Consider the following 10283-nt stretch of genomic DNA (forward strand, 5'->3'; position numbering starts at 1 on the left):
GGCACGATTCGGGGTCCCCCGCGTGGCAGCCTGTGCCGCTACCGCACTCCTTACTCTGACGCAGTGTTTCCCGCGGGACGGACAGCCCGCACTTTGTGTTTCCGGCCGTCTGCGGATGGCCATTTGGGCCGTTTCTCTCACGAACAGCGCCGCCGGGAGGACGCACGTCCACGTTTTGCGTGGACGTGCGTTTTTCATTCTCTCGATTAATTACCCGGAAGCCGGATTTCTGGCTCACGTGGTGGCTCCGTTTGAACTGCCGGACGAGAGTCAGGCTGTGGCCAGAATGCCTACGTCCTTTCCGCTCCCAGCGGCAGGGCGCGAGGGACCCGGTCTCTCCGTGTCCTCGTCCACACTTGTCAGTGGGCGTCTCTTGGCTGATAGCCGTTCTGGTCGGAGGGGAGTGGTATCTTCTTTCTTATTTTTTAAGGTTTTTTTGGGGGGCGCCTGGGTGGCGCAGTCGGTTAAGTGTCCGACTTCAGCCAGGTCACGATCTCGCGGTCCGTGAGTTCGAGCCCCGCGTCGGGCTCTGGGCTGATGGCTCAGAGCCTGGAGCCTGTTTCCGATTCTGTGTCTCCCTCTCTCTCTGCCCCTCCCCCGTTCATGCTCTGTCTCTCTCTGTCCCAAAAATAAATAAACGTTGAAAAAAAAAATTTAAGGTTTTTTTTTTGCTTGTTTATTTGACAGAGAGAGAGAGAGAGAGCGAGAGAGAGAGGGAGGGTGGAAGGGGCAGAGAGAGGGAGAGAGAGAACCCCGAGCAGGCTCCACACCGTCAGCCCGGAGCCCGATGCAGGGGCGGGAACCCACGACCCCTGAGATCATGACCTGAGCCAAGATCGAGCCAGATGCCCACCGCCCGAGCCCCCCGGGCGCCCCCCCCCCCACATACACACACCACTGAAAGACCCCTGAGGCGCTAACTGACCGCTTCCCTCGCTCAGCTGTCGCTCAGCCCTGTTCTGTAAGGCTGCATAGCTTTCTTCGTTTCGGTCCCGGCCTTCCTTGGGGGCCTCCTTCAGTGTTTTCTATTTCTGCGTCACTGTGGCGAAGGGAACAGAGCGGGTGCGGAGGGGGCCTTCCCCAGTGCCTGGAGGCTGGGTAGCAAGACAAGACCATGGCCGGGCCACCTGCAGGCCAGGCCCGGGTGCCTCGGGGTTCCCTTCAGCTGCCCGCCGGCCGTCGCCTCCACACGCGGCCACGCACACGGTCTGGGTGGGTAAAGTGGGACAAACGCGTGCCGGCGGGCCACGTCGAGGGGCTGCAGGGACAAACAGCAGGGCAGAGAGAGGGTGGGGCCGGCCGGTGCTCCTGGGGGAAGAGACCGTCAAGCCGGACAAAGGGGAGGGGGCAGCAGCCAATAGCGTGTGCAAAAGCCCGAGTCCCGAAGGTGGTGGCCCCCAGCTTGAGGCTGGTGATGGGGCCGGAGGGGAGAGGCTGGGTCAGCGGGCCTCCTGCAGACGCATGCTGGCCCGCTCGGCCCTGGGGGCCCCAGGGAGCCCGCTGTGCTGGGCGGGGACAGGAGCCACATCACAGGTCAGGAAAAAGGGGTGAAGGAGGCCAGGCCCCACTGTCATGTGCCGGCCTGGGTCCCGAGACCGGAGGGAATGGCTGCTGTCCTCTGGACTGGTCTCCGGGGAGGTGGCTCTGACCCCGGAGAAGGCGAGGCCGCGGGCCTTCAGAGAAGGCAGGTTTCCCTTCCTCCGCCCCGGCAACTCCCCCTCTTCCCAAAGCGGCCTCCCCTCCCATAAGCGGGGCCTGTCCAGACCCTGGTGTTCCCACTGCGCCTGCAGCCTTCAGCCCACCCTCCCCGGAGCGGGGACTCCCCGACCTGCGGGCACTCCTGGTCAGCAGACCCTGAGACGAGGAGAAAGTGAGCGGTGAGAAGGGAGTGGATGAGTGAGAGGCGGTGGGTGGCAGCCACAGTGTGCACAGGAGGCCTCTCCACCAGCAGGCTGTGGGACAGAGCTAGGAGCCACCCCCCCCCCCCCCCACAGGCGCAGGGGCAGGTTCCAGGCTCTGAGCTCTTAGCACAGAGCCCGACCTGGGGCTCGAACCCACAAGCGTGAGATCATGACCTGAGCCGAAGTTGGACGCTCAACCGATTGAGCCCCCCGGGCGCCCCTGGGGCCAATGTTTGATCCTAGTTGGCTACAGCCTCACGTCCGGAGGCCTCGTCGGGAAGGCCAGCGCTCCAGCCTCCGACTGCAGGGTCAGCAGACCGCTAGCCATTCTGCCTGGCATTTAGCTGCCGCTCTCTCGCCTCGCTTCCTAGCCCCCCACCCCAACTAGCCTAGAAACGATCACATACCTTGAGGGGAAAGGAGGAGCAGGAGGCTGGGTGTAGTTCGGTCTCCCCAGGCCTGTGGGAACACTGGAAACCTTGAGCTGCATCCTGTGTGGCCTCCAGGCCCATTACCAGCCACAAACGAGCACATTTCCCCAGCGGGAAGGGGCTGATGGGGAGGGCTCCCCTCAATGTGAATCCCTCTGGAAGGACCTCCACCCCTCAGGTCCTGACTTCCTCAGGGCTCACTGATAGCTGCAATCTGCTATATGCTTTTCAGTCAAACGTTCAGAGTTGTTTTTGGTGCAGGGTTTTGTCTGACATTTGCTATCCTTCGTAGCTAGAAGCAGAGGGTTTTGCTTTGTGCTGAGACTTTACTTTTGGGTGCGCGGAGTCTTGTGAATGTGATTAAAAATTAAGTGGTCTAGGGGCGCCTGGGTGGCGCAGTCGGTTAAGCGTCCGACTTCAGCCAGGTCACGATCTCGCGGTCCGTGAGTTCGAGCCCCGCGTCGGGCTCTGGGCTGATGGCTCAGAGCCTGGAGCCTGTTTCCGATTCTGTGTCTCCCTCTCTCTCTGCCCCTCCCCCGTTCATGCTCTGTCTCTCTCTGTCCCAAAAATAAATAAACGTTGAAAGAAAAAAAAAAAAAATTAAAAAAAAAAAAAAAAAAATTAAGTGGTCTAATAAACCATAACGAGTGCTGTAGATTTGGTGGGTACATGATAAGATTCATCTACACGCTCTGATGTAAGAGTGTTAGAGTTATATACCTTTGTGTGCATTTTAATTGTATAACAGAATAATGAAGGAAAGAAGGTTGCATTTATTTTAGTAAGAAACATATATTAAGAAAGAAAACAGGGACGCCTGGGTGGCTCAGTCGGTTAAGCATCCGATGTCGGCTCAGGTCATGATCTCAAAGTCTGTGAGTTCAAGCCCCGCCTCGGGCTCTGTGCTGACAGCTGGGAGCCCGGAGCCTGTTTCGGATCCTGTGTCTCCCTCTCTCTCTGCCCCTCCCCCGCTCACGCTCTCTCTCTCTCTCTCTCTCTTAAAAATAAACATTTAAAAAATTAAGAAAGAAAACATACCGAGATAGAGCATTTTCTTTTCTTTTCCTCCTCATAAAATTTGACCTGAGAGCAAAACCTTGAATCAAGACCCTCTGATTTCCCTGGCACGTGGCTTCTGGTGGGAACCTTATGCTCAGCTCGGTGCTAGTGCAATTCCGGAACAGTCTGCGAGCCGCAGTGTATCGACCACAAAGGAAGCAGCGAGCACATGCACGCCTCGTTCCCACGCTTGGGAGCTGGCTCTTTGGGTTCTGCCCTCCTCTGGGAGGCTGCAACCACTTATCTGTATTGGAAGAACTCGGATTTCTGCCTCATTTGATTTGGGTCCAGCTCGAGGCCACAAAACCTTGCTACATTTTCAGCACTCCCCTCTTTGAGCCACGGAACCAGGAGAAACAGTCGGTGCAGCCTACGGGTCTGATATGCCACGAACACGGAAGGGCCGTGTGACACGTGTTGAGGTTGTAAAGCAAGGTCCCTGATTTGGGGCAACGGACAGGGGTCAGAGTGGGTGCCGGGCTCCAGGCCCTGGCTGCGGGGTGGGACTCACAGGTAGGTCACGCCTAAACTGATATCTGTCAATGCTGTTGTAACACATTTTAAAAAAATGTTCACTTCTAGGGGCGCCTGGGTGGCGCAGTCGGTTAAGCGTCCGACTTCAGCCAGGTCACGATCTCGCGGTCCGTGAGTTCGAGCCCCGCGTCGGGCTCTGGGCTGATGGCTCGGAGCCTGGAGCCTGTTTCCGATTCTGTGTCTCCCTCTCTCTCTGCCCCTCCCCCGTTCATGCTCTGTCTCTCTCTGTCCCAAAAATAAATAAACGTTGAAAAAAAAAATGTTCACTTCTAGTAAAATTGTAAAACTATACAAAGAGCCTATGTGCATGAGTCAAAACACACAAAGGGTCAAAATACACAAAGGACGTGAATGTAGAGTGTCAAAATAAATAGAAATATATAAAAATAAAATTAAATCTGAGACATAAAACAAACAATTCCATCATGCGACTCAAAATAAAAAGCATCTTGGTTAATAAAAAGTGATACTTCAATATCTCAAGAAGTCTTTGATTAGAGCTATAGCAGAAGGCTTTTCTGCCACCCTTCAGTGAGAGGCCAGGTTCAGTCTTACTGACTGTAGATGGGATGTACTTTAGGCCATCAGCCTCCACCCCCACCTGCACCAGCCCCCCCCCCCCCCCCCCCCCCGCCCCGTGCACCTGCCCCCGCCATGCACCTGGCCCCCCCACGCACCTGCTCCCCCATGCACCTGCCCCCCCCACGCACCTGCTCCCCACGCACCTGCTCCCCCATGCACCTGCCCCCCCCCCCGCGCACCTGCCCCCCCATGCACCTGCTCCCCCTGCGCACCTGCCCCCCCATGCACCTGCGCCCCCCCCCCCCCCGCGCACCTGCCCGCCCCCTGTGCACCTGCCCCTCCCTCAACCTCCATGCACCAGCACCTGCCGCAGCCCGGAGAGACTGAGGCCGTGAGCTGTGGAAGGTGAGCAAAACACCCCCTCCTGTCTGAGGGCCACCCTAAGAGAAGACCCCGTGGGTGGGGGGATAACTCCCACAGCCCTTCATCACCTGCCTTGTCCACCGGGGGGGCCGCAGGGCCGTGGGCAGGTGTGATGAGCCTGGCGCTCAGCAGAGACGGGTTCTGTGTTCCGGCTGAGTGTGCAAGAGAACTTCTGGCTCCTCACCGTCCTTCTCTGTCCCGCAGCGGTGGGGGGACATGGATGTGGGGGGACGGGGCAGAGGAGGCAAGAGAGTAGGAGGAGGGGCAGTATGGGTGGGGGAGGGGCTTGGATATGTGGGGGAAGCATGGGGGGTGGGAACGTGGGGGGCAGTGGGGTGCTGTCTTCTCTGCTCGTGGACCCCTGTGTAGGGATCGCTTCCAGGAGGGTGCAGGCAGACGCTAACTCCCTGAGGAGGAGGCTCAGAGAGGACCTGAGGGGGCGCGGACTCGCAACCACTCCCCCCCACCCCCCGCGCCTTAGCCCTCAGGTTCGCCCATCCTGGGGCTCGTGCCGGGTCTGCCCCAGCCCAGTGCCCTGCTGCTCCCAAGCCAGGCCCTGGAAGGACGGATGCCCTGGTCCCGGAGTCGACGGTGTCCTCCTTCTGCCCCTGGGTCTCATCTGGGGCGAATAACTGAGCACGGAGTCAGTGCTGCTCGGGGCGGGGGGGGGGGGGGTGTTGGTTTGTGGGCCCTGCCCTCCTGCTGCCTGCAGATAATGACCCCGGCCATCAGGCTGAGTCTCGGGGACGGGTCTCCAGGAAGCCAGCGAGCCTGGGAGAGCGGCCGGGGGGTCTCCATGCCTCTGAAGGGGAGAGAGGCCACCGTCTCCAGTCCCTGAGCACGGCCCCTGCCCCAGCTGCCTGGACAAGCCCCACAGAGGGCTCCCGAGCTGCGGGCTGGCGGGATTAGGGCCTGCAGACAAACAACGGCTCCTCTCCGGGGCTGGACAGGCCCACGCAGACACAACAGATGTCACCTGGCCTGGCCTCCAGGAAGGCCTGGCGCCTGGCTGCAGCTGGTCCCTGGCTTCTGGTCACCGGCAGGGCTGTGCGAGGCCCAGACTGACCGCTGGGAAGGGAAGGACATGTGCGGTCCCTTCGCTGGCTGTGTGAGGGACGCCCGGGCGTCACAAGTTGCGTGCCAGCCCCGAAGGTGCCTTCTGCTCGCTGCGCTATGCCCAGTGCTCAGACTCGAAGCTTTTAATGCCGTGACACCAGCGGCTGAATGCAAAAGTCCCAAGGCAAGGGGACAGTAAGAGTTCCCCGCGGAAGGCGAGGCGGCTGGGCTCCACCAGAGATGCCGGGCCCGAACTCTGGAGAGCGGGCTGTGAGGCCCAGGAGGAGGCCGGGCCCAGCCCCGACCCCACCTGGAGGCTGCTGAGTCCAATGACTTCAAAGGGCCACAGGACCCTGGAGCTGGGGACAGACAACCCCCGTTTTCTCTCTCTGACTGGTCCCCTGTCTCCACTCCACCCCTGGAGGGGTCTGCAAACTCCATCTAAAGCGGTAGGCACCAAATCAGGCCCTGCCTGGCCCTGAAGCCGTGTGTCCCCGGCCCAAGCCCACCCGACCCGCGGGACGCTCCCTAGACCTGACACATTCCGCAGGGGGACTCTCGCCCCGTTCCTCTCCCCTCCCTAAGAGATACAGCAAATTTTGTCATCCTGAATACGGCTTCCTGGTTTAAAACATTTCAAGCAGAGCCAAGGGCAGATGGTGGGATCAAGGTCTCCCCGCCCCCAGTTCCCATATGCAGAGGCCACCATGGAGACCGCACAGTGTGGGGGAGTCAGAGGGGCTGTGGGTTCACTTGGAATATCATAGAGATGTCCCTGCGCCAGCCCAGGACGCTGCCACATTGTGCCTGAGGCTGCAGACGGTCCAGCTTCACTCCAGGGCGCCCTTGCGTGGACCCACGTTCAGGCTGTTTCTGGCTTTGCCCTTAGGAGCAGGGCAGTGATGGAAATCAGGCCGTGCACGGTCACCCGTGTGGATGTTCCCACAGGACGGATCCCAGGAAGGACACGGGCTGGCGGGACACAAGCCTTTATAAGGCTGACAGGCACTCCCCACCCCAAACTGCAAAGTCCCATTCTGGGGTAAGCGGGTGCCTGTCTCTCTGCCCGTCCCCTCCTGACCCTTTTCCAAACTGCCTAGCTTCCCCAGGGGGAAAGTACTATCTCTGGGCGGCGTGTACCCTCACTTCTCTGATTACGGGTGGACTTCAGCATCTTTCCGCAGACAGCCATTCCTGCTTCCTTTGGCAAACGCCCAGACCGCCTGACCCGCTTCTAGGAGGTTGCGGCCTGGGCCTTACTAACTCATGAGAGTGCTTCCTTGGCGGGGGAGGGGGTCAGCCCAGTGGTGGGCATGTGAGTTACAAAGTCGTCCCCAGTTTGTCACACATCCTTGACTTAAAAGGCTATTTCGGGGCACCTGAGTGGCTCAGTCGGTTAAGCGTCCTACTTCAGCTCAGGTCATGATCTCACAGCTCATGGGTTCGAGCCCCGCGCTGGGCTCTGTGCTGACAGCCCAGAGCCTGGAGCCTGCTTCGGATTCTCTCTCTGTCCCTTTAAAATGAATAAATATCAAAAAAAATTTTTTTAAAGGCTATTTCTATGCAAAATGTCACAATTTGTAATTTAATTAGAGTGATAAACTCTTTTCTTAACTGGTTTCTGCTTTTGTATCACGCAGAGAAGAGCCTTCCTCATCTTGAGACTATTGAAGTCTGTTTTCTTGGAATGCTTTTGTGGTTGTGATTTTTTTTGCAGTCATGATTCTGGGCCAGAGGAAATTTATTGTGGAGGTAGGAGCCCGATGTTTTGTTTTGTTTTGTTTTGGTTTTTTGCAGATGGCTGCCAGTTGTCCCAAACCCTTAATTAAATAATGCCCTTTTCCTCGTGGCTTTTGAATGCCAAATAATCGTATGCTGAATGATGACAGAAACCTCTGATCTGTGTGTGTGGTGAACTGCCCATAACAAAACGTTCCGGTTGGTTCTCTGATGGTCTGCCCTCCGGGAGGACTAGAGCCTTCTGTTCCAGAACTTTCCAGAACCTTCTGCTTAGTCATCTTTCTTTCTTTCTTTTTTATTGTGGTGAAGTACATATAACATAAAATTTACCGTTTTAACCATTTTTTTTTAATTTTTTTTTTCAACGTTTATTTATTTTTGGGACAGAGAGAGACAGAGTATGAACGGGGGAGGGGCAGAGAGACAGGGAGACACAGAATCGGAAACAGGCTCCAGGCTCTGAGCCATCAGCCCAGAGCCTGACGCGGGGCTCGAACTCACGGACCGCGAGATCGTGACCTGGCTGAAGTCGGACGTTCAACCGACCGCGCCACCCAGGCGCCCCCGTTTTAACCATTTTTAAGGCTACCTTCCGGGGGCATCAGTACATTCGCGCCTTTGTGAAGCTATCACCACCACCCATTTCCTGAACCGTTTTCATTTTCCCAAACTGAAATTCTGCACCCCTTAAACACCCCTCCCCCTCCCCACCCCCAGCACCCACAATCCTGCTTTCCTTCCCTGTGGTCTGACCCCTCCAGGGACCTCATGGACGTGGACTCCCAGTGTTTGTCCTTTTGTGACTGGCTTATGTCGCTCAGTGTCCTCTTGAAGCTGGAGCCAGGACTTCCTTTTTAAGGCCAAGTAATACTCCGCGGGCTCAGCCATTCGTCCATCAGAGGACGTTTGAGTGCTGCCACCTTTTGGCTACTGTGAGTAACGCTGCTGTGAGTGGAGACTTACACACGGCTGTTCGGGTGTTTGCTCAGAAGGGGAAATCCTGGATCATACAAACATTCTGGATTTAAGGTTTCGAGGCCATAATGTTTCCCACAGCAGCTACACCATTTCATATTCCCACCAAGAGTGCACACGGTTCCAATTCCTTCACATCCTGGTCAGCACTCATTTTATCTGTCTGCCTATCTTTTCCGATAGCAGCTTTAACCAGAGGTGGCGTCTCGTGTGGTGTGACGTGCCCTGCCCTGCCCTGTGACTAACGACGCTGAGCACCTTCTTTGGGGACACGTCTGTTCGGCACTTCCAGGCTATTATTCCCGCATCTTTATTCCCTACCTGGACTTTAGAACTGGTTGATGTAGCTTTAAAACAACATCTTGTGGCTGCTTTTGCTGAGTTGTATTCGATGTACAGATCAGTTTGGATGGGACTGTGGCCCCGCTCACCCTGCTTTCTTTCTCCGCTCTCCTCTGGGTTCCTGGCCCCGTGTACCTCATTCCTTCCACCCCCTCCCTGTGGCTCCAAGTACTCCCATACCTGATGGTGCCTAAAACCACCCTCTAGCTCAGTCCTGAACTCCCAAATGCTGCCGCACAGCTCACCTGCTTGTCCTCTAGGCTCTGCACCCCTGTGTCACTCTCTCAAGGGCTGACCCCTGCACATCTGGTCCCAGGCTGGCCAGGTGACCGCTGGGAACCACCCTTGCCTCCCCCCTCCCTTACCTTAGAGGAAGTCAGGATCCTGGGAGGAGACAGACACAAAGAGAGAAAAGGACTTTTATGAAGGGCCATTTCCCAAGGTGTGTACAAGGGGCAGGTGAAGCTCTGGGTAGGGGCTGCTCCCAGAGCCCTGAGAGGGAAGGAAAAGCGCCCCTGGGCAGGGGCTGGGGCCTCAGGGAGAGAGCAGGTCTGTGCCCAGCAAAGAGTTGGGGAAATTCCCCAACCTCTGGGCCGGGGGCCAAACTCACCCGGAAGCCAGAGGGCGTGGGGGATGGGGCCACTGATGTAGTCCGGAGCCCAGGGCGGGGAGCGGCGGGAGGACGGCAGGTCTGGGGGGCAAACCGGAATACCCTGTCCAACCTCTTTCCTCTCCTCCGTCCCCACCTTCTCCAGCCCAGGGCCTCTGGTTCGATTCCCCACCCACGCCCTTCGGCACCCAGAGTTCTCTAACACCCTGATCTGGGCAGGTCTCGGCTGGCATCAAACGCTCGTGCGGCGCCACGTTGTCCTTGAGATGAAGTCCAAACTCCTTGCCCACCCAGATGCGGGTCCCTCCCCTGGCCTGCTCCCCCTCACCCCGGACCTCTCCCCTCCGGTGCTCCCCGCAGGGGTCCTGTGCCGCGGGCGGCCCGCCCCCTCCTAGCCCCGCCCACCGCGGTGGGTTTCCACCCCGTGTGCCCCTCCTCTCGCTCCCACGCCCAGGTCAGGGCCTGGTGACCAAGAGGGCGGCAGACGGCACAGGTGCAGGGCGGGTGGGCGCCGTCGCGGCAGTGAACGCCCGGCGGCTGCGGCCGTCCCACAGCCCAGGCCGCCCAGCGCAGCGCCCCCACGGCGTCGCCCCGGCCTTCGGCGGCTCACCTTCGCTCAAGGCCCTCCCCGCACCTGCAAGGCAGGCTGCCGGCAGGGCCGTCCCCCCGCGAGGCGTCTCCCACGCTGCC

At 58.4% G+C, this 10283-nt stretch overlaps 1 long non-coding RNA gene across 1 annotated transcript; it reads right to left on the reverse strand.

The window, feature by feature from the left end:
• Window positions 1-8399: 8399 nt before the first annotated feature.
• LOC123584355 lies at window positions 8400-10264 on the reverse strand. Its single transcript, XR_006705377.1, has 3 exons — window positions 10204-10264; window positions 9594-9674; window positions 8400-9367 (listed from the first exon to the last, which is right to left on the reverse strand). It is a non-coding gene; the product is annotated as an uncharacterized LOC123584355 (long non-coding RNA).
• Between the last annotated feature and the right edge of the window lie 19 nt (window positions 10265-10283).

This window comes from Leopardus geoffroyi, chromosome B3 (genome assembly GCF_018350155.1).
Source record: "Leopardus geoffroyi isolate Oge1 chromosome B3, O.geoffroyi_Oge1_pat1.0, whole genome shotgun sequence".
Classification (NCBI taxonomy): Eukaryota; Metazoa; Chordata; class Mammalia; order Carnivora; family Felidae; genus Leopardus; species Leopardus geoffroyi.